Raw genomic sequence first — 25,859 nt, 5'->3', positions numbered from 1 at the left:
CTGCAGTGCTCTAAGTGCCAAAAGAAACATCCTGATGAGTGGCGTACAAACACCAAGTGATGCTACAATTGTGGTCAGGAAGGTCACCGGAAGAGAGAATGTCCCCAGCTCAAGCTAGAAGAGAAAAGGGACAACAAGATGGTTCCTGCCAGAGTCCTTGCCTTGACCCAGGGAGAAGCTGAAGCTAGTAATAAAGTGGTCACAGGTCATATTCATATCCTCAATAATGTATGTTTAGTATTATTTGATTCGGGAGCCACACACTCGTATATCTCGTTAGGAATGATAGAGAAATTAGACAAAACTTGTGAAAGATTTAAAACTAGATATGTGACAGAATTTCCTTCAGGTGAAATAGTCCTATCATCACAGATAGTACGAGGCATATCGATCAAAATTGAGGACGTAGAACTAGAAGGAGAATTGATAGATCTAGACATCAAATACTTTGAAATAATACTGGGAATGGATTGGCTAGCAAGGCATGGCTCAACCATCGACTGTAGACATAAGCAAGTGACGTTCGAGACTCCTGATGGTCAGAGACTTTGCTTTATCGGAAAAGTTTCTGAACTACGCACACCACTTATTTCATCTCTCAAAGATCAATTATGATAGAAAAATGATATCACACATTCTTAGCCAGCGTCACGGATGTGGTAAAGGAAACACCACTAAAGGTTGGAGATGTCCACATCATAAAGGAATTTGCAGTGGTATTTCCTGATGACTTACCAAGGCTACCACTGACTCAGGAAATTGACTTCACAATCGAACTAGTACCGGGCACCGAGCCTATCTCTAAGGCACCATACCAGATGGCACCTACCGAACTTAAGGTGTTAAAGATGCAGCTACAAGAACTCTTAGAGTTGGGTTTCATTAGACCGAGCCATTCGCCATGGGGAGCACCGGTTCTATTTGTGAAGAACAAGGACGGAAGCATGCGGATGTGTATAGATTACCGCGAGCTGAATAAGGTGACAATTAAGAATAAGTACCTGCTACCCCGAATTGATGACTTGTTTGATCAACTTCGAGGAGCAACCGTGTTTTCAAAGATTGATCTACGATCTGGGTATCATCAGCTCAAGGTACGGGAAGAGGATATTCCCAAGACAACTTTTAGAACTTGTTATGGACATTACAACGCTCCAGCCGCATTCATGGATTTAATGAATAGGGTCTTTAAGGATTAGTTGGATAAATTCGTCGTAGTGTTCATCGACAATATTTTGGTGTACTCAAAAGACGAAGTCGAGCATGAGGAACATTTAAAGATGACCTTATTATGACTAAAAGAGCATCAACTTGACGCCAAGTTCAAGAAGTATGAATTTTGGCTTTTGCAAGTAGCGTTCCTTGGCCACATAGTATCCAATGAAGGAGTTGCAGTAGATCCATCTAAGGTAGAGGTTGTGAAGGATTGGCCAAGACCTAAGAATGCGTTAGAGGTTAGAAGTTTTCTTGGGCTAGCAGGCTACTATCAAAGGTTTGTAGAATGCTTTTCTAGGATAGCCACTCTGCTTACTAACTTGACCCAGAAACAACAAAGGTTCGACTGGACGGATAAGTGTGAAGAGTGCATCCAGTTGCTTAAGGATAAGCTATGCTCAGCACCATTACTTTGTGTACTGACACCCGATGACAAGTTTGTAGTCTATTGTGATGCGTCGAATCAAGGTTTGGGTTGTGTGCTGATGCAGAATCACAAAGTAATAGCCTACACCTCTAGGCAGCTCAAGGAGTATGAGCAATGCTATCCAACGCATGATATGGAGTTGGCAGCGGTGGTCCTTGCATTGAAAATCTGATGCCATTATCTTTATGGAGGACGGTGTGAGATTTTTATGGATCACAAAAGCTTAAAGTATTTCTTCACGCAGAAGGAGCTCAATATGAGGCAACGCAAGCGGTTAGAACTAGTAAAGGATTATTATTGTGAAATCCTATACCGCCCGGGAAAAGCAAATGAAGTTGTTGATGCGCTAAGTAGGAAGAGGTATGGAAGTCTAGCAGCGTTAGCTGGAATAGAAAAGCTGCTATAGCAAGAGCTGATCAATGCCAGAATAGAAATAGTCATTGGTCAACTGGCTAACTTGTCCATCCAGTCAAGTCTATTAGAAGATATACGAATCGAACAAGGGCATGATGACACATTAGTAGCACATATGGATGCAGTTAAAGAAGGCAAGGCCACATATTTCTCGATCTCAGGACGGGGGTTTTTGAGATGTAATAATCGAGTATGCATGTCGAATGATCAAGGGATTAAGATGAAGATTTTAGAAGAAGCGCATAGTACCCCATACTCAGTTCACCCAGGGTCGACTAAGCATCATGTGTCTAAATGCTTAGTATGCCTGCAAGTGAAAGCAAAATATCAGCGGCCTGCAAACTTATTGCAACCACTTAGTATACCAGAATGGAAGTGGGAAGACATAGCCATGGTTTCATGACAAGTTTTCCATGAACAAATAAGCAGCACGACTTGGCTTTGGTTGTAGTAGATAGACTAACCAAGTCACCTCACTTCCTGCCTGTCAAGACTACTTACACAGCAGATCAATACGCAGACGTTTATGTCTGAGAAATAGTAAGACTGCATGGAATCCCTAAGACCATAGTATTCGATAGAGGATCAGTGTTCATCGAGATTTTGGGAAGCTTGCAGCAAGCTATGGGTACCAAGCTAAATCTTAGTACAACATTCATCCACAAACCGATGGTCAGTCCAAGCGTACCATACAGACTTTAGTAGATATGTTGCAAGCTTGTGTTCTTTATTTCGGAGGATCATGGAGTAAGTGTTTGCCGAAGCTGTTAGAGAAGCTCAGGATGTTGTAGTGTTTATTAGAAAGCATATGCTCGCTACTCAGAGCCGTCAGAAAAGTTATGCGGATGCCAAGGGACGTGATGTGGAATTCAAAGTATGAGATCAAGTCTTCTTAAAGATTCTCCTATGAAAGGTGTGAAGCGGTTTGGGAAGAACGGCAAGCTTAGTCCCTGGTTTATAGGTCTTTTTGAGATATTGGACAAGGTTGGAACAGTTGCATATAGATTAGCCCTACCACCAGCTCTAGCAGATAGCTACAATGTGTTCCACATCTCGATGTTGCGTAGACATGTGTTAGACCCATCTCACGTCCTCAAGTACGATACGACCGGTTAGCATCCTAGATAGAGGGATGAAGGAATTACGGTCTAAGAGTATTCCGAAAGTCAAGGTCCTATGGAGTAATAGTTCTGAACGGGAGGCAATGTGGGAGTTGGAGGTAGACATGTTAGCCCGGTATCCAGAATTGTTTGGTAAGTAAATTTCGGGGATGAAATTCTTTTAAGTAGGGGAGAATTGTAGTGTCCCAGAATATTTACTTAGCTAGCTAGATAGTAGTAGTAGTTAATATTTGTTTGTAGTATGTTAGTTACCGTGGATTTTGGTTCAAGCCAGGACTTAGTTGGAAACTCATAGCAACAATTATGGATTTTATAAGTTTAACCTATAGTTTAAGAATATTAATTATAACATAAGGTTTGATTAATATTGCTGGATCTAGAAATATATTTATTATAACCTATGGTTTAGATAGAACTAATAAGAGTGTGACACTTGTCATAATTATGATTATTAAGGAATTATGTATTTTTGATGGATAGTTTTAATAAAAGAAGGATCTAGAAGCTCTAGAACCTTCCAGCAGCTGTTAGGATCGTATTATGACTCAGTCAAACTGTTAATCCAATTCAAAATATGCTGAAAAGTGAAAATACGTGTTTGATATATCAACGTATGTCGATAGATCGCAGCATAGGGGCGATATATCACCTATGGAAGATACAGAAAACACGTTGACTTTGCACGATCGATCAAATGAGGCTCAGGAATACAGGGGGAGGCAATATATTGCCTATCGGGGGCGATATATCGGCTCCATGTATGTATTTTTGAAAGTTTGGTTTTTTAATTTTAAAAAATAGTCTTAATCACTTAGACCTGCCTTTGAATGATTTTGAACGAGTTATGGGCGTCAGTTGAACGAAAATTCAAATCTTTTTCATTTTATAATCATTTATTTATTCAAATTAAAAAGGGTTAGTTTCACTCCTTGAACTCTATAAATAGGACCTAGTATTCAGCCATTTTCTTCATTCTTAAGCAAATGATAAGAGACTCCAAGGATCTAGTGTTACTATAGAGAGATACACTTGGGTTTTGGGTTAAATCTTTATCTTTCTATGATTTTATAAACACTTGGGAAGTGAAATTTAGTGTGATCTCAGTATTGACGTTTAGACCAAACCATAAGATCATTCAAGGTATTTCTATTCCTAAGTTCAGTTCTATATGGTTCTTCAGTTTTCTTTTATTCAGATCCTAACTCTTGTTTATGATTCTTGATTAGGTATTTAAGTTCTTGAAACTTAAGGTTCTTCTTGGTAAGTTTCTTCTTGGATGGTTTAGTGTTCTTTTCATCTATTTTTCTTTAGATTATCACCATTTTTACTGTTGATTTATAGGAGTGTTCTAATCTCGTTCTTGTTCCCAAATATCCCGACTTTTGGTAAGGAAAATATGATAGATTTTATGTGCTTATATGTTATGATATGTTTTATGTTATGACTTGTTTATGTTATGATATGTATATGTATAATATGTCTTGTAGTCCTTGGGCATATGACTTGTTTAGCTAGCAAGCCCCAAGAATTTATGGGCATATGACTTGCTTAGCTTGCAAGCCCCACAAATTTATGGGCATATGACTTGCTTAGCTAACAAGCCCCAAGAATTTATGATGGCCATTAATTTTGTAGTCCTATATGATATATGTTTTTATAGTCATATGTTTTATAGTATATGTTTATGATATAGTCTTATGCTTATGATATATGATGTATGTTTTTAGTAGATTTTCCTTCCTGTGAATTAGGCTCATTCCATTATTTTTGTATGATGCAGGAAAATTAATATGGAAGGCGGAAGGATTCTTGGCAGCTTGGCTTGTGTGTTAAGTATGAATGGAATGAATGGACTGCGTGCCGATCGAGAATGACGTCATTTAGTCTTTTGAATTATGTTTCTTTTGTAATTCCGCAAATAGTATTTAAAAAATTGAATTAAAGTTTATGCTTAATCCTTTATAAACAATGGGATCCCATACCATATCACATTTATTTTATACTTTTATGTTATTGAAACAATATTTATTTTGGGTTTTCAATAAAGTTATGTTATTTCTTATGTTTGTATCAAAATAGTAGTAGCTATGTCTAGTATTTTTAATGGTCCAAGGTCATGGTAATAGTTGTGTCATTACAGTTGGTATCAGAGACAGGTTGATGCTCACTCACTCGCACAGGTCCCTGAGTTGTACAGCGGAAATTTGGTGGGCCCGTAACCCACAGGTCCAAGGATCGAAACATGGCTTTGATACCAACTGTAATGACCCAATTATTTCTAAGACCTTAGACCATTAAAACTACTAGACCTAACTACTAGTATTTTGACACAAACATAAGAAATAACATAACTTTATTGAAAACCCAAAATATTGTATCAAATACAAGATAATATAAAAATATTAAATGTGATATAGTATGGTATGGGATCCCATTGTTTTTAAAACATAAACTTTAATTCTATTGTTCAAATACTAAGTGCGGGATTACAAAAGAAATATAATTAGAAAAAACTAAATAACGTCATCCTCGATCGACACGCACTCCATTCATCCTCAACACACAAGCCAAGCTACCAAGAATCCTTCCGCCTTCCATATTTATTTTCCTGCATCACACTAAAAATAAAGGAATGAGCCTAATGCCCAGCAAGGAAAATCTACTAACACATAAATCATAAATATAAGACTATATCATAAACATATACTATAAAACATATGACTATAAAAAAAATATCGTATAGGACTACAATGGCCATCATACTTCTTGGGGCTTTTTAGCTAAGCAAGTCATATGCCCATAAATTTGTGGGGCTTGCTAGCTAAGCAAGTCATATGCCCATCAAATCTTGGGGCTTGCTAGCTAGACAATTCATATGCCCATGGACTATAAAACATAAAACATATATCATATCATAACATAAAACATATCATAACATAAAAATATAAGCATATATATGTAGCCTATTTTCCTTACCAAAAGCTAGGATATTTGGGAACAAGAACGGGATTAGAACACTCCTATAAACCAATAGTAAAAATGGTGAGAATCTAAAGAAAAAGATATGAAAAGAACAGTAAACCATCAAAGAGGAAACTTACCAGGAAGAACCTTAAGTTTCAAGAACTTAAATACATAATCAAGAATCATAAACAAGAGTTAAGTTTTTGAATAAAAGAAAACTATAGAACCATAAAGAATTGAACTAAGGAATCAGAATACCTTGAATGATCTTATGGATTGATCTAAACCTCAATACCGAAATCACACTTTATCTCACTACCCAAGAATTTAGAAAAGCTTAGAATAATAAAGCTTTTATCTCAAACCCAAGTGTATCTCTCTACAGTAACACTAGCACCTTGGAGGCTCTGATCAAAAGCTTGAAGAATGAAGAAAATGGCTGAGTACTGGGTCCTATTTATAGAGTTTAAGGAGTGAAACTAACTCCTTTTAATTTTAATAAATAAATGATTATAAAATGAAAAAGATTTGGATTTTTGGTCAACTGACACCCAGAACTCGGTCAAAATCGTTCAAAGGCAGGTCTAAGTTGTTAAGGGTAATTTTCAAAATAAAAACCAAACTTTAAAAAAAAACCATCTTGGAGCCTATATATCGCCCTTATAGGTGATATATCACCTCCCCTATATTCCTGAGCCCCGATCGATCGTTCGTGCAAATTCGATGTGTTTTTCGTATCTTCCGTAGGCAATATATCGGCCCCTATGCTGCGATATATCGGCATACGTTGATATATCAAACACGTATTTGCACTTTTCGACCATAATTTGATTTGGATAAACAGCTTTGAATAAGTCATAATACGATCCTAATAGCTGCTGAAAGGTTCTAGAGCTTCTAGATCTTTCTTTTACTACTACTTCATGCACATGAACAAGTCATATGCCTAAGGATTGTAAAACATATAGGGGGCTATATACAACGACCAAGATATACAACGACCTTAAGGCATTTTATTGGTGGCCAGGAATGAAGAAAAATGTCGTAGAGTATGTGTCTAAATGCTTAGTATGCCAACAAGTAAAAGCAGAACATCAGCGGCCTGTAGACTTATTGCAACCGCTTAGTATTCTAGAATGGAAGTGGGAAGACATAGGCATGAATTTCGTGACGGGTTTTCCATGAACAAATAAGCAACACGACTCGGCTTGGTTAATAGTAGATAGACTAACCAAGTCATCTCACTTCCTGCCTGTCAAGACTACTTACACAGCAGATCAGTACGCAGATGTTTATGTCCGAGAAATAGTAAGTCTACATGGAATCCCTAAGACCATAGTATCTGATAGAGGATCGTTGTTCCATTGAGATTTTGGGGAAGCTTGCAGCAAGCTATGGGTACCAAGTTAAGTCTTAGTACGACATTTTATCCACAGACCGATGGTCAGTCTGAGCGTACCATACAGATTTTAGAAGATATGTTGCACGCTTTTCTACATGATTTCGGAGGATCATGGAGTAAGTATTTGCCGCTGATAGAATTCTCCTACAACAATAGCTACCAGTCAATGATCGGGATGGCACCCTATGAGTTTCTTTATGAAAGAAGGTGCCGATAGCCGTTACATTGGGACGAGGTAGGAGAAAGGAAACTTCTTGGACCCGAAGCTGTTAGAGAAGCTCAGGATGCAGTAGTGCTGATTAGAAAGCGTATGCTCCCTGCTCAGAGCCATCATAAAAGTTCTGCAGATGCCCAGCGGCGTGATGTGGAATTCAAATTTGGAGATCAAGTCTTCTTAAAGATATCTCCTATGAAAGGTGTGAAGCGGTTTTGGAAGAAAGGAAAGCTTAGTCCCTGGTTTATAGGTCCTTTCGAGATATTGGACAAGGTGGGAACAGTTGCATATAGATTAGCCCTACCGCCAGCTCCAGTAGATAGTCACAATGTGTTCCACATCTCGATGCTGCGTAGATATGTGTCAGACCCATCTCTCATCCTCATGTACAATACGATAGCACTCCAGAAAGACTTGAGTTACGAGGAATGACCGGTTAGCATCCTAGATAGAGGGATGAAGGAATTACGGTCTAAGAGTATTTCGGTAGTCAAGGTGCTATGGAGTAATAGTTCTCAAAGGGATGCAACATGGGAGTTGGAGGAGGACATGTTAGCCTGGTATCCGAAATTGTTTGGTAAGTAAATTTTGGGGACGAAAATCTTTTAAGTAGGGGAGAATTGTAGTGTCCCAGAATATTTACTTAGCCAGCTAGATAGTAATAGTAGTTAGTATTAGTTTGTAGTATGTTAATTGCTGTGGATTTTGGTTCAAGCTCGGACTTAGTTGGAAACTCATAACAACAGTTATGGATTTTGTAAGTTTAACCTATAGTTTAAGAATATTAATTATAACATAAGGTTTGATTAATATTGCTGGTCATAGATATATATATTTATTCTAACCTAAGGTTTAGATAGAATTATTAAGAGCATGAAACTTGTCATAATCATGATTATTAAGGAATTAAGTATTTTTGATGAATAGTTTTAATAAAAGAAAGATATAGAAGCTCTAGAAACTTCCAGCAGCTATTAGGATCGTATTATGACCCAGTCAAAGATGTTTATCCAATTCAAATTATGCTGAAAAAGTCCAAATATGTGTTTGATATATCAATGTATGCTGATATATTGTAGCATAGGGGCCGATATATCGCCTACAGAAGAAACGGAAAACACGTCGACTTTACACGAACGATCGATCAGGGCTCGGGAATATAGGGGGAGGCGATATATCGCCTATAGGGGGCAATATTTCGGCTCCAAGATGGTTTTTTTTTTAAAGTCTGGTTTTTTATTTTGAAAATTACCCTTAACCACTTAGACCTGCCTTTGAACGATTTTGACCGAGTTCTGGGCGTCAGTTGAACAAAAATTCAAATCTTTTTCATTTTTTCTAATCATTTATTTATTCAAATTAAAAGGGGTTATTTTCACTCCTTGAACTCTATAAATAGGACCTAGTACTCAGTCATTTTCTTCATTCTTCAAGCTTTTGATCAGTGCCTCCAAGGTGCTAGTGTTACTATAGAGAGATACACTTGGGTTTGGGATAAAAGCTTTATTATTCTAAGCTTTTCTAAACACATGGGAAGTGAGATAAAGTGTGATTTCAGTATTGAGGTTTAGATCAATCCATAAGATCATTCAAGGTATTCTTATTCCTAAGTTCAAATCTTTATGGTTTTATAGTTTTCTTTAGTTACCTTTTATTCAAAAACTTAACTATTGTTTATGATTCTTTATTAGGTATTTAAGTTCTTGAAATTTAAGGTTCTTCTTGGTAAGTTTCCTCTTGGGTGGTTTATTGTTATTTTCATCTCTTTTTCTTTCGATTCTCACCATTTATACTGTTTGTTTATAGGAGTTTTCTAATCCCGTTCTTGTTCCCAAATATCACGACTTTTGGTAAGGAAAATAGGATAGATTTTATGTGCTTATATGATATGATATGTTTTATGTTATGATATTTATATGTATAATATGTCTTGTAGTCCTTGGGCATATGACTTGTTTAGATAACAAGTCCCAAGAATATTTTTTGTAGTCCTTCGGCATATGACTTGTTTAGCTAGCAAGCCCCAAGAATTTATGGGCATATGACTTGCTTAGCTAGCAAGCCCCACAAATTTATGGGCATATGACTTTCTTAGTTAACAAGCCCCAAGAATGTATGATGGCCATTAATTTTGTAGTCCTATATGATATATGTTTTTATTGTCACATGTTTTATAGTATATGTTTATGATATAGTCTTATGATTATGATATATGATGTAAGTTTTTAGTAGATTTTCCTTGCTGTGCATTAGGCTCATTCCTTTATTTTTGTATGATGCAGGAAAATAAATATGGAAGGCGGAAGGATTTTTGGCAGCTTGGCTTGTCTGTTGAGGATGAATGGAATGAATGGACTGCGTGTCGATCGAGGATGACATCATTTAGTCTTTTGAATTATGTTTCTTTTGTAATTCCGCAAATAGTAGTTAAACAAATTTAAATTTTATGTTTTATGTTTTTATAAACAATGGGTACCCATACCTTATTACATTTTATTTTATACTTTTATGTTATTGATTCAATATTTAATTTGGATTTTCAATAAAGATATGTTATTTCTTATGTTTGTATAATAATAATAATCGCTATGTCTAGTAGTTTTTAATGGTCCAAGGTCTTAGAAATAGTTGGGTCATTACAACGTTCTTCAAGTCAGAGGTGCCAGCCACTTGTTCCAGTGGGGAGGCGGGCCGCGACTTGCCAGTTAGAGTCGCGGTGCACCGACAAGTCAACATGCCCTCCAGGGCCTTCTAGGGCACGAGGGCCACGACGCTTATGAATTGGGTCGCGATGCGCCCTCGTGAACCAAGAAAACCCTTGTTTTCTCCAACATTTTTCCCAGCTTAACCAATAATTTACACCCCAAACACTAGACCAACTTAGAAGCATGCCTAAAATCCTCATTCATACAGCCCAACATCACATAAATTTCATAAACAACTACATACCCTAACCCAACACTCAAAATCAGACTTAAAAATTTACTTCCTTGCAAGCCTAAAATTCTAATGGAATTCAACAGATTATTCAACCTAAAATCCTTACATTGATGTTGATGTTGTTCCTGAGTTGCACCTCAAAGTCCTAACCTTATTTTTCCCAACCCTCAAGCTTAACTCCTTAAGTTTTCTCCTCCAAAACTTCAAAACTCCCTTAGGCACAAGAGAGGGGGAGAGAAAACATGAGTGAGAGGGAGAGAGATTTCTGAGAGTTTGAGAAATTTTGGTGGGTTCTGATTATTCCTAGATTCTCCATTGAGTTTATCCCATAACTAAAAAGGACCAAAATGCCCCTAAAATCAACTCAACTCTGTAATAGCTCTTAAGGGTAAAACAGTCATTTTCCCTATTTCCCGCTAATTCCTCCAATCGTCCTACAAATTCTCAATTAATCCCATCATGCCCAACTAACTACCAAACACTTACCCATGCTCAATAAATCTAAAATATATGTTAAATTTCCCAAAATACTCCTAGGCTCACCTCGAGCCGGGTATTAAACCCCGTTGTGACTATTCTGCTAATCTGCTCACTAGGATCGCCTCGAGCCGTATACTGTAAATATATCCACAAAATAATGTGGTCTCAATCATTTAACATATATAATCACATTTATGCCCTTAACAGGCCAAAATTACCGATATGCCCTTGTAAACGATAGCGGGCTTATATGCATATCTAATACTCATAAACATGCATATAAATATATTAATATTATCATATAAATCATGCATGACACGTAGTCACACATTTAATTAATTAATCACACACATATCCAATTATTCCCGCCCGACACGCTAATTAAGGCACTAAACCTTATTAGAATTTTGGGTCTTTACAACTATCCTCTCCTACTGAGAATTTCGTCCTCGAAATTTACCTGAATAACTCGGGATACTGATCCCGCATAGCTGACTCAAGCTCCCAGGTTGTTTCCTCGACCTTGCTATTCCTCCATAACACTTTGACCAAATGAATCGTCTTGTTCCTCAAAACTTTATCCTTCCTATCTAGGATCTAAACTGGTCGCTCCTCATAAAAAAAAAAATCTATTTGTAGCTCTAGATCCTCATTCCCTAATAATGGGTCATATCTGAGACGTACTTCCATAGCATTGAGATGTGGAATAATTCATGAACTCATGATAATGATGGTGGCAGAGCCAATCTGCAGTCTACCTGCCCAATCCTCTCCAGGATCTCAAAAGGTCCTACGAATCTAGGGCTCAGCTGGCCCTTTTTCCCAAATATCCTCACCCTCGCAATGGTGAAACTCGAAAAAATATGCGGTCCCCTACCTGGAACTCCACATCCCTACACTTAGGATCAATGTAGCTTCATTTGTCTTCTGAAGCATCTCCGGTCCCAAATACTTCCTCTCCCCCATTTCATCCCAATGAATGGGCGATCTACACTTCCTTCTGTATAACATCTCGTATGGGGATACTCCAATCGTTGATTGATAGCTATCGTTGTATGAGAACTCAATCAACAGAAGGTACTTACTCCAAGACCCCTCGAAGTCCAGCACACATGCTCTAAGCATGTCCAATATTTGAATCGTCCTCTCAGACTATCTGTCTGTTTGAGGATGAAAGGTTGTACTGAACTTCAATTGAGTTCCCATAGCCTTCTGCAAACCACCCCAATACTTGGAGGTATATATGGGATCCCGGTCCGATACTATAGACTTAGGAACCCCATGGAGACGTACAATCTCCCTCACGTACAACTCCACATACTGATCCACAATGTAGATCATTCTTACTGGCAGAAAGTGAGGTGACTTGGTGCACATGTCTACTATCACCCACACCGAGTTATGTTGCACCACCATTCTGGATAAATCTCCCACAAAATCCATAGTAATATCTTCCCACTTCCACTCGGGAATACCTAAAGACTGTAACAACCCTACTGGTCACTGGTGTTCAGCCTTTACCTTCTGACAGGTTAAACACTTGGCTATTCAACAACGTCATTCTTCATCCCAGGCCACCAATATAAAGTCTGTAGATCCTAGTATATCTTTGTGGTGCCTGGATGGAGTGAATATGGTGTAGTATGGGATTCATCAAGTATCTCTCGTCTAATACTCATATCCATCGAAACACAGATCTGATCCTTGTACCATAGTAAACCCATCTCTGAAATGGAATAATCCTTAGCCACTCCAGCTAGGACATTTCCTCTAACCTCTTGTAACTGTGCATCACCCATTTGAACCTCTCTTATCCTCTCTAGGAGGGTAGACTTTAAAGTAATATTGGCCAACCGGTCCACGACCAACTCTATCCTCACTCTAGTCATCTCTTCGACTATCTACTTCGAACTGAACAACTGTCCTAGCCCCCTCCGGCTCAAAGCATCTGCCACTACATTGGCTTTTCCTGGGTGGCAAAGGATGTCACACTCATAGTCCTTCACCATTTCTAACCAACGTCTCTATCTCATGTTTAGGTCCTTCTGGGTGAAGAAATACTCAAACTCTTATGATCGATGTATATCTCACACTTCTCTCCATACAAATAATGTTGCCATACTTTTAGTGCGAATACCACCGCTGCTAGTTCCAAATCATGGGTAGGGTATCGTTGCTCATATTCCTTCAGCTGCCACAACGTATAGGCAATAACCTTCTCATTTTGCATCAACACGCACCCCAATCCCAATCTCGATGCATCGCAGTACACCAAAAACTTCCCTCCCTCCAAAGGAAGACTCAACATGGGAGCAATAATCAACCGTCGCTTCAACTCCTGAAAGCTACCCTCACATTTGTCTGACCAAGTGAACTTTAGATTCTTCCATATCAACTCAGTCAACGATGTGGCAATCTTTGAAAACCCTTCCACGAATCGTCTGTAATATCCCGCTAGTTCAAGGAAACTCCTAACCTCTGAGGCATTCCTTGGCCTTGGCCAATCCCTAACTACCTCTACCTTAGCTGGATACACCTTAACCCCATCCCCACTTACAATGTGTCAAAGGAAATTAACTTTCGACAGCCAGAACTCACACTTCTTAAATTTAGCATATAGTCGATGCTCCCTCAACCTCTGCATTACTAGTCGAAGATGTTGCTCATGCTTTGCCTCTGAACGAGAGTAAACTAGGATGTTGTCGATGAAGACAATCATAAACTGATCTAAGAAATCCTTGAACACCCTATTCATCAGATCCATAAATGTTGCTGGGGCATTGTTCTAACCAAACGACATGACCAAGAACTCATTGTAGAGTCCAAGAATTTTACTTAGCTAGTTAGATAGTAGTAGTAATAGCTAGTAGTAGTTATAGTATGTTTATTACTGTTGATTTTGATTCAAGCCGGGACTTAGTTGAACACTTGTAGCAATACTTATAGATTTTATAAGTTTAATCTATAGTTTAAGAATATTAATTATAACATAAGGTTTGATTAATATAGTTGATTATGAAGATGATATTTATTATCTATAAGGTTTAGATAGAACCAATAAAATCATGACACTTGTCATGTGCATGTTTATTGAGAAATTAAGTATTTTCGAGGAATAGTTTTATGAGAGTAATATTTGAAAACCCCATAATTTTCTAGCAGCTTTAAGATCGTTATAGGACTCAGCCAAAGCTGTTTAATCAATTCAAATTAGGCTGAAAAAGTGCAATTACGTGTATAATATTTCAGCGTATGCCGATATATTGCAGCTCTAGGGGCAATATATCGCCACTCGGGGAATACGAAAAACACGTAACTTCGCACGAACATTTTGACGAGCCTCGGGAATATAAGCCCAGGCGATATATCGCCTACCATGGGCAATATATCGGCTCTAGGGCAAGATTTTTGAATGAATTTGAAACCTAGCTCAATTCAACCCATAACCTCTTAGCAAGCCTCTAAATCTTTTTGACCGAGTCTTAAGCCTCTGCTGAACGATTATTCAAATGTTTTTCAATTAAATATTCATTATTTTATTCAAGCTAAAAGAAGATCGTTTCATTCTTGAACTCTATAAATAGGACCTAGTACCCAGCCATTTCTTTCATTCTTCAAGCTGAGTTCAAAGCCTTCAAGCTGCTAGGTTTACTTTAGAGTGTTAAAAACTTGGATTGGGGTTATAAGCTTTATCATTTTAAGCTTGTTAAACACTTGGGAAGTAAAGTTAATAGTGTGTTTTTCGATATCGAGGTGTAGTTTGGTTATAGGCCATTCAAATGTATTCCTATTCCTAGTTCATTTTTGTATCTTTCATTAGTTTTTATAGTTTTTCTCTACTCAAATCCTAACTCAATATTTTCCATTCTTGGTTAGGAATTTAAGTTCCTTTAACTTGAGGTTTGTTTTCGGTAAGCTCTTCTTCTCGGTGGTGTAGACTCATTTCTTTTTCATTTTTTCTTTTAGAAATACTCACCTTTCTATTATTGGTTTTAGGAGTGTTCCAAAATCCCATCCTTGTTCTCACATCCCGGTATTGGTAAGGAAAATAGGATAGTTTCTATATGCTTATGTGTTATGTTTATGTGTAATATGTTATGATATTTTTATAATACGTCATGTTATGTTTTTATCTAGGGCTCATAGTTGCTTAGTGCCCTAGTGTTTATCATTTTTATGCTTATAGTTATGATATGCCCTACCTCAAATATTAGACAGGAGATTTAGATGGGTTATCATATACTACCATGTGATCTAACCTACCTCAAATATTAGACAGGGGACATAGATGGTTTATCACATGTCATAATGGCCATTAATAGTGTAGTCTTATGTGGTATGCGTTATTATAGTCATATGTTTATAGTTTATGTCTATGTTTATATGCTTTTAGTAGATTTTCCTTGCTGGGCATTAGGCTCATTCTTTTATTTTTATATGTGCAGGAAAATAATTATGGCGGCAGAAAGATTCTTGGCGGCTTGGGATTGTGTATTGAGGGAGAATGGATTCGGTGAACTGCGTGAACGATTCGAGGACGACGTTGTTTTTAGTCATTTAATTATGTTTTCTATGTATTTTCCGCACATGATTTTGTAACGAATTTATTTAAGATTTAAGTAATGTTTTATTTTCAAACAATGGGATTCCATACCATACTCTGAATTTTATGTATTTCAACATTTCCTTTATAGTTTTTAATAAAGTTATGAATGTTTCATATGTATGTTTTCTTAAGAATAGTGTCTATGTATAAGTAGTTTTAATGGTCCAAAGTCTAGAATTAGTTGGGTCATTACACTCATAATGCCCATACTTCATACGGAAGGTCGTCTTCAGAATATCCTCATTCTTGATCCTTAGCTGGTGATAACTAGATCGAAGATCAATCTTCGAGAATACCGTCTTATGCTGCAGCTGATCGAACAAGTCATCTATCCTCGGTAGGGGATACTTGTTCTTGATAGTCAACTTGTTCAAATCCCTGCAGTCTATACACATTTTCAGCATCCCATCTTCTTCTTCACAAATAAAATCGGAGCACCCCATGGCGAGTAGCTTGGTCTGATGAATCCCAAATCCAATAATTCCTGCAACTGTATCTTCAACTCTTTTAGCTTTGCTGGAGCCATCCTATATAGTGCCCTCGACACTGGCTCTGTACCCGGTGCTAACTCAATGACAAACTGAACTTCCCTGTACGGCGGCAATCCCAGTAAGTCCTCAGGAAACACATCCGAAATCTCGCATACCAGTCTAGTCTCTCCCGGTCCCACGGGCATAACTCTAGTGGTATCCACCACATTAGCTAGAAAACCTATACAACCTCCTTGTAATAGGTCCCTAGCCCTCAACGCTGATATCATAGGAATACGGGGTCCATGGATAGTACCCACAAAATCAAAGGGGTCCTCACCCCTGGCTCGAAAGTCACCATCTTCTTCCTGCAATCTATAGTGGTGTAATGACCTGACTAACTTAAAGATCTCAGACCATTAAAAACTACTAAGCATAACTACTATTTTGGAATACATACATAAAATAATAGAACTTTAATATAAAAATCCAAAATACGGGATCCCATTGTTATTACATAAAAACATAAAGAAAACTTAAACCTTTGGTTAATTGTTCAAATACTAAATGCGAAAAACATAAATACATAAATTAAAAGACTTGAAACAGAACATCATCCTCGATCTTTCCCATCAGTCCATTCACTCAGTCCTCCCCCAATACACATGCCAAAGCTGCCATGAATCCATCCCACCTTCCAAGCTTATTTTCCTGGACCATCTAAAGTAAAAAGGAATGAGCTTGATGCCCAGCAAGGAAAATCTACTAAAACATATCATAAGTCATAAAACGTAAAACGTAAAACGTAAAAACATAAATCGTAAACGTATGATGTAAAAACGTAAATCATAAAACATAGGACTACAATAGTAATGGCCATTAACTCATTATCGCAGTATGTGATAGAAACCATCTAGGTCCTCTTGCTACTATTCGAGGTTCGTTTAAACCAATATAGTATATGATAAACCATCTAGGTCCTCTTGCTACTATTCGAGGTAGGTTTAAACATAACACTAAGATAATGATAAAAATCTTGGGATTTGCTTATTTGCTATCTAAGCAACTATATTTCCCAAGCGACTACAACATAAAACATAATCTAACCTATTTTCCTTACCAAAAACTGGAATATTAGAGACAAGAACGGGATTGAAAACTCCTAAAACCAAATAGTAAGATCCATAAGTTTTCTAAAGAAATGAAGATGAAGAGAATATCTAAACCATTAGTTTCAAGAAACTCAAACACCTAACCAAAAGCCATTATAACAAGTTAGGATTTTGAAGAAAATGAAAGAATAAGAGGAAATATAATGAACTAAACCTGAGGATAAAGAATACCTTGGATAGATTAGAACTTCGATCTACACCAGAATACCAAAATATCACTATATCTTACTTCCCAAGTGTTTAGAAAAGCTTAGATTGGATAGCTTTTAACCCCAAAACCCTACTGTTTCTCTCTTGAATGAACTTAGCAGCTTGGAGGTTCTGAAGAATGCTTGAATGATGAAGCAAATGGTTGAGTGAAAGGTCCTATTTATAAAGTTCAAGGAGTCAAACTAAATCCTTTTAAAATGAATAAATAATTGAATAAAATTTGAATTTTCAAAAAATGCCCAGAACTCGGTCAAAAACGTTCAAGAGCAAGTCCAAGTTGTTGAAGGCTGTTTCTAGCTCGGATTCCATAGATTTTAAAAAATGCATGAGGGAGTCGATATATTGCCCCCTATAGGCGATATATCGCCTGCCCTATAATCCTAAGCCTCCGTGGTTTCGTTCGTGCGAAGTCGACGTGTTTTCCGTATCAATCATAGGCGATATATCAGCCCCTATAGCTGTGATATATCGGCATACGCTGATATATGAAACACGTTTTTGCACACTTTTAGCACACTTGAATTTTGTTTAAACAACTTTGACTGAGTAAAACGTGATCCTAATAGTTGAGGGAAGGTTCTAGACTTCCTAGGTTTATCCTTTATTAATTTATTCATCTTAAATCCTTAATAATCATACCTGTAACAAGTGTCACGTTCTTAATTATTCTATCTAAACCTTATGTTATAATAAATATCATTTCTAAGACCAGCTATATTAATCAAACCTTATGTTAAAATTAATATTTCTAAACTATAGGCTAAACTTATAAAATCCATAACTATCTCTATGAGTTTCCAACTAAATCCCAGCTTGAACCAATAACCACAAAAACTAGAATACTAAGCTACTTCTACTACTAACTAACTAAGTAAAATTCTGAGACGCTACAAGTGGCCCCATATCTAACTAGCCAATCCATCCCCAAAATCATATCAAAATTGATCAACCCAACTCAATCAATTCTACTGATAGTTCCCTACTATCCCCCTCACTGGCAGAGCTGTAATCCATCTCCTAGAAACTACAAGCTCCCTTGTCGGCAGTATCGTCCCAAACCCCCCAATATAGTACTCACTAGGCCTACACAATATATCAATTACTTTACTAGAAACAAATGAATGTGTAGCACCAGAATCAATCAATACAGTATATGGAGAGCCAGCGCTAGAAAGCTGACATATTACTACCGAGGGACTAGCCTCATCCTCTGCCTATGTCAAGGTGAACACTCGGGCTGGAGTCAAGTTTTCCGCCTTCCCTGACCCCTATTTCTTCAACGTTGAGCAATCCTTCTTGAGGTGCCCAACCACCCCACACAAGTAACAATCCTTTACCCAACATTCACCCAGATGGAATTTCCTGCATCTAGTACACTCTGGAAATCTCCTCCATGTCTCAACGCCTCCTTGGCAGCCACTCTGGGCACCTCAGCCCCTCCTATAAGGATCGACAATGATCAAGGTGCCAGGGGTCTTCCTCTTCTGACCACTGGGGCCTCCGCCCCTACCAGACACTGTCTATGGAGGCACTACCCTGCGAACATGCCATCTTACAACATTCTCCCTCCAGATCTTGTTCTCCGCCTCCTCAGCAGTGAGGGCCTTCTCAACTGCCTGGGCATAAGTCGTCTCCCCAGGTACTGATGTGATCCTCACATCTCGGGTTATCATAGCATTAAGCCCTCAAACAAACTTGTCCTGTATAACAGCATCTATAGGCACTAGATCCGGTGCAAACTTCGCTAGCTTGTCAAATTTCAAGGCATATTCAGTAGCTGTCATGTTGCCCTGTACCAACCTAGTGAACTCATTCACCTTTGCTCCCCTGGTGGAAATGTTTTAATATTTCTGATTGAATAAATCTCTGAACCCATCCCAAGTCATAGCAAAAACTTCTTGAGTCTGTGATGCTGCCTCCCACCAGATGTGAGCATCATCACGAAGCATATAGGTGGCATAGGCCACCCTGTCATTTCCTTACTCCCTCATAAAATCCAGGATGGGGGTGATAATACTCATCCACTGTTCAACTTTTAGTGGATCTGGTCCTCCCTCAAAGATTGGAGGATGCTGTCTTCTAAATCTTTCATAAAGTGGCCCCCACCTATTCCTAGTATTAGGCGGCTGTACAACTGGTGCCACTACAGGTGGCAAGTTAGGTATCACACTCCCTGGTGGAGCCTGCTGCCTCAGAAGGCGGATCTCTTTCTCCTGGCTCTGAAGTCTAGCTTGCATATCAGCAAGCAACTACTACCAGTTCTCAGGGATTGGCGGAGGGTTCTGACCCTGCTCATCATCTCTAGCCCCGACTTAGGAGCTGGCTAGTCAAATTGATCTCATTGGATGCATAACTATCCAAGTTTATCTACAATCAATGACTCGGCATGTCAGTCAATGATTACAGGTTTATACTCATTCCATGGTCTAGCTCCGAAACACAACCAACAATACACAATCATAATGTAATCATGCATTTAAACAACTATTCACATACAGTAGCAATGCTAATAGGCACGCCTTAACATATTCACATAGCAGTCAAAGGCCAGGCCTTATCAGTATATATCATGCTCCTTATTAATCGTGTAGATAAAGCATTTTTATTTCATTTAAACACTCAAACACATAATCACATATATCGTTACCAAACTCTGAGTCAAGCTTGTATTTAGCGGCGAGTGTACATGCCCAACTAGTCTTCAGGAACCCTTAAACCTAGACCACTCTGATACCAAGTGGTAATGCCCTGGGTAACCAAGACCGTTACACTATGTGTTTAAAATAGTGCAAGACTTGCTAATCAAGTCATTTGAACATAAATGTGTTTTTAAAGTCAACAGTCAAGTCAGGGTTAAACAATTTTGATCGTAGAATAGTTGTCTTTCATTAAAATAAGAGTTTGATACATGGGATCCCAAAAATAGTGTTTACTTGGCAGATACAACCCTCAAAAGTTAATACAACAATAGCCAGTCTAATGGAAAAATACAGTTTTGAGCTCTAATCCCTGTAAATCCATCGACCGTGGCGGTCGAGCACTTGCTGATGTACACTCTGCCCCCAAAGCTTTCCAACTCATGGTTGGTCCAGCTTTCCCTTGCCTTTAGCTACACCACGTAGTACCCATGAGCCAAGGCTCAGCAAGAAAACTTAAATCAATAAGCATAGACAATAATAGAAAGTGCATGGTAAACTTTAAATCAAGTAGTTCAACCAACAACACGGTACAAGCAACAAGTTAGGCAACAGTAAACAAATACTGCCAAATATATAATTCAATCTTTAATACAAATGTTTAGGTGACGGGTCGTACTCTTACACATAATAGATATATAAATTACAGAACACAAATGTTCATATACAAGGAGTCTCAGTCTTATTCATAATTACTTGGGTGCAGTTTTCTTACCTCAAATCCCGAGCGAAGGATGTAGAGAGGTCTCGAGCACGATCCTCAATCCCGAGCCTTAACAGTAACCCTAGTCATAAGCGACAATGGATAACCATCAAAATCTAATCCAATTAAAATGATTTGGAAACAAATACTAGCCTCCGGGACCTCAAATTCTACTAAACCAGGTAGTAGAATTCATCCTGAGCGCTTATGTTTAAATCCTAGAGCCTAAAAACCAACCTAGGTTATGGCTGGCTAGGTAGGCCGCGACCTGACCCTAAGGGTCGCGGTGCGCCTCAAGTCAGAGGCGCCAGCCTTTTGTTCCAGGGGGGAGGCGGGCCGCAACTTGCCCTTTAGGGACGCAGCACGCCGACAAGTGAGCAAGCCTTCCCAGGGCCTTCTAGGGCACGCAGGCCGTAACGCCTAAGAACTGGGTCGCGGTGCACCCCTGTGAACCTAGAAATCCTTGGGTTGCTCCAACATTTTCCCCAACTTAACCCAATAATTTACACCCCAAACACCAGAAAAACTTTGAAGCATGCCTAAAATCCTCATTCATACAACCCAACATCACAGAAATTTCATAAACAGCTACATACCCTCACCAAACACTCAAAATGAGACTTAAAAGTCTACTTCATGGCAAGCCTAAAATTCTAATGGAATTCTGCAGATTAATCAACCTAAAATCCTTACCTTGATGATGCTGATGTTGTTCCTGAGCTGCACCTCAAATTCCTAGGCTTAGTTTTCCCATCCCTCAAACTTAATTCCTTAAGTTTTCTCCTCCAAAGTTTCAAAACTCCCTTAGGCACAAGAAAGGGAGAGAGAGAACGTGAGTGAGAGGGAGAGAGAGTGCTGAGAGTTTGAGAAATTTTGGTGGGTTCTGATTATTCCTAGAGTCTCCACTAAGTTTGTCCCATAACTAAACAGGACCAAAATGCCCCTAAAATCAACTCAGCCCTCTAATAGCTCTAAGGGTAAAACAATCATTTTCCTCATTTCCTGCTAATTCCTACAATTATCCTACAAATTTCCAATTAATCCTAGCGTGCCCAACTAACTACCAAATAATTACCCATTACTCAATATATCTCAAATATATTTTACATTTCCCAAAATAACCCTAGGCTCACCCCGAGCTGGGTATTAAACCCCGTTGTGACTATTCCGCTAACCCGCTCACTAGGATCGCCTCGAGCCGTATACTACAAATATATCCACATAATAATGTGGTCTTAATCATTTATCACAAAGAATTGTAGTTATGCTCTTAACGGGAAAAAATTACTGACATACCCTTGTAAACGATAGCGGGCCTACATGCATATCTAATACTCATAAACATGCATATAAATATATTCCATATTATCATATCAATAATGCATGCCACGTAGTCATGTATTGAATCAATTATTCAAACACATATCCAATTATGCCATCTCGACAATCTAATCAAGGCACTAAACCCTATTAGCATTTTTGGGTCATTACAACATCTTACTAGTGTCATTCCAACCATTTATCAATACCATTCTGGCCAATATAACCACAAACATACCGCCCTTGCAATGGCCCAATGCCATTGTGACAGCCCACTGCCCTTGCGACAGTCCTTCACTTCTTAACACATACCAAGTGTAAAGAATACATATTTCCTTGCTCTTTCCACATATGTTATATTCATCATAACATACTCAAAGCATAATATAACAAAATCAAATAAATTCAATGTGAACATGCATCAATACACATAAGCATGCAACAATTGTAACTCCCATAACATATATGACAAAGCATAGTGTAGCGTCCCAAATTTTCTAATAAGGCTTAGTGCCTTGAATAGCGTGCCAAGAGGGCAATAATTGATTTAATTGTGCTATTTATGTGGATTAAATGATTACAAATGCATGTTTAGGTGAATTGATTATGCATGTGGGTCCATTTTGGTTAATAGGGGCATATTTGTAATTTTAGCTCATTGAGGGCATAATTGTGATAATGTAAATTATATGTGTATTGTGCTTGAGACCACAAGAATGTGGAAATTTATTAATGATGTATGATTCGAGACATGCTTAGGGAGCGGAATAGCGAAATAGTCACAACGAGGACGAACACCCGGCTCGGGGTGAGCCTATGGGTATTTTGAGGGATATATTACGTGTTTGGGATTACCGGGTAAAGGGTAGTGATTTAGCAATTATTTGAGTATGATGGGATTAAATGGGGATTTATAGGACACTCGAGGAATTAGCAAGAATGTGGCAAAAGATTATTTTTCCCTTGGTGATATTAGAAGGTTATGATTGATCTTAGGGGTAGTTTGGTCAATTTGGAGGCTGGGGATAGAATTGAATTGGTTTAAGCACTAGAACTCACCAGAAAGAAAACAAAACCTTAGCCTTATCTCTCTCTCTCTCTCCACTCGGCTCTGTCTCTTCCTGTTTGGTGTGCTTGGAGCTTTGGTGAATTCTTTGAGGAATTGGCTGAGAATTGAGGCCGGGGACTTGGGAAAACAAGCTAGAATTTGTTGAGGTTTAGCTCAGGATCATAATTGTAGTTTAGGTAAGGATTATGTTCTGGTTTTAATGGTAATTTTGTTGTAGTTAGAAGTTTTTCTTAAGGTTAAGCTTCCCAAAGTGTCCTCGATGCAGGCGACGGCATGTGGGGGAGTGCAGAGTCTGAGCATGTTTCACTTATGGGAGTGTTAGTCACCTAAGGTAGGACTGCCCATAAGCCAAGAAGGAAGAACCAAAGAAGAGTGATAGTCTTACTCCAGCTAGAGTTTTCACCTTGACCCAGACCTAGGCTGAGGCTAGTCCCTCGTTCGTGATAGGTCAGATTTCTAGTGCTAGTTCTTCATTTATTGCATTGATTAATTCAGGAGCTACTCATTCATTTGTATCTGCTAGAGTGATAGATCGTTTGTGTAGACCTTGTGATATGTATGCTAGGGGATTCAATACTTTGTTGCCAACTGGGGAACTGGTAGTCTCTAGGAGATGGATTAAAGCATTACCAGTATAGATAGACAGTTTAGAGTTGTCTGTGGATCTGATTGCACTAGCGATGGATGACTTTGATTTGATTCTGGGGATGCACTGGTTATCAAAGTACGGGGCAACGATAGACTACAAGCAAAGAATGGTGAAATTTGAACCGAAAGGGGAGGAACCCTTTGTGTTTGTAGGGACAGTGAGTGGGCCACGAGTACCTATGATCTCTACACTGAAGGCTAGAGACCTAATGCAAGAAGGTTGCATAGGATTCCTAGCAAACATAGTGGATTCTTCTAGGATTGTTTCAGTTGGACCAGATGAGACCAGACTAGTGTATGAGTTTCCTGATGTATTTCCCGCAGACTTGCCAGGGTTTCCACCACACCAAGAGATCAAGTTTGTCATAAAGTTGGCACCAGGGGCGGAGCCAGTATCTAGGACACCTTATAGAATGGCTCCAATAGAGTTGAAAGAACTGAAGATTCAGTTGCAGGAGTTACTAGATCTAAGATTCATCAGACCCAAATTTTCGCCATGGGGTGCTCCAGTGTTGTTTGTCACGAAGAAGGATGGATCCTTAAGGATGTACATCGACTACAGAGAGCTGAATAAGTTAACCATTAAGAATAAGTAATTGTTATCCAGGATCAACAATTTATTCGACCAGCTACAGGGGAAGACGGTGTTCTCTAAGATCGACCTTCAGTCTGGCTATCATCAGTTGAGGATTTAGGAGGAGAACGTACCAAAGACCACATTCCGTACGAGGTATGGACATTATGAATTCTTGGTAATGTCCATTGGATTAACCAATAACCCAACATCCTTTATGGACTTGATGAATAGGGTCTTCAGGGATTATTTGGATAAGTTTGTGATTGTATTCATCGATGATATACTGGTGTACTCCCAGTCAGGGACAGACCACGAGCAGCATCTCCATTTGGTACTGCAGCGATTGAAAGAGCATAGGCTATATGCTAAGTTCCGCAAATGTGAGTTTTGATTGCCCCAAGTAACATTTATGGGCCACATTGTGAGTAAGGAGGGGATTCTAGTGGATCCAAGGAAGATTGAGGCAGTGAGAGATTGGCACAGGCCGAGCAGTGTACCAGAGGTTAGGAGTTTCTTGGGATTAGCAAGGTACTATCAGCGGTTTGTTGAGGGATTCTCTAGAATAGCTACATAGTTGATTGAGATGATGCTTAAGAAGACCAAGTATGTCTTGACAAATAGATGTGAAAACAGCTTCAAGGAGTTGAAGCGGTGACTGGTCACCGCTCCGGTATTGAGTCTTCCATTAGACAATGAGAAGTTTGTAGTCTACTGCGATGCTTCGAGACAAGGTTTAGGGTGTGTATTGATGCAATATGGAAAAGTGATAGCCTACGCGTCTTGACAGCTGAAGGAGTATGAGCAGAGGTATCCCACTCACGATCTGGAACTAGCAGTGGTTGTGCTCATAATGAAGGTATGGAGGCACTATCTGTATGGAGAGAAGTGCAAAATATACACCGACTATAAACGTTTAAAGTATTTCTTTACTCAAAAGGACCTGAATATGCGCCAAAGGCGTTGGATGGAATTGGTAAAGGACTACAACTGTAACGCCCTGGATAGCCAAGACCGTTACACTGTGTGTTTATAAAGTGCTAGACTTGATAATCAAGTCATGTAATTAAAAGCGTGTTACTGAAACTATAGAGGAGCTAGGGTTAAAATGTTCTGGTCTCAAAAGTCTCACTTTCATTAAGAAACATTATCTGTGTTACACGGGATCCCAAAAATAACAAGTTTTAAGAACATTTACAAAAGTCATAAGGTTT

Source organism: Humulus lupulus, chromosome 4 (genome assembly GCF_963169125.1).
Source record: "Humulus lupulus chromosome 4, drHumLupu1.1, whole genome shotgun sequence".
NCBI lineage: Eukaryota > Viridiplantae > Streptophyta > Magnoliopsida > Rosales > Cannabaceae > Humulus > Humulus lupulus.
This window is presented reverse-complemented; position numbering follows the sequence as displayed.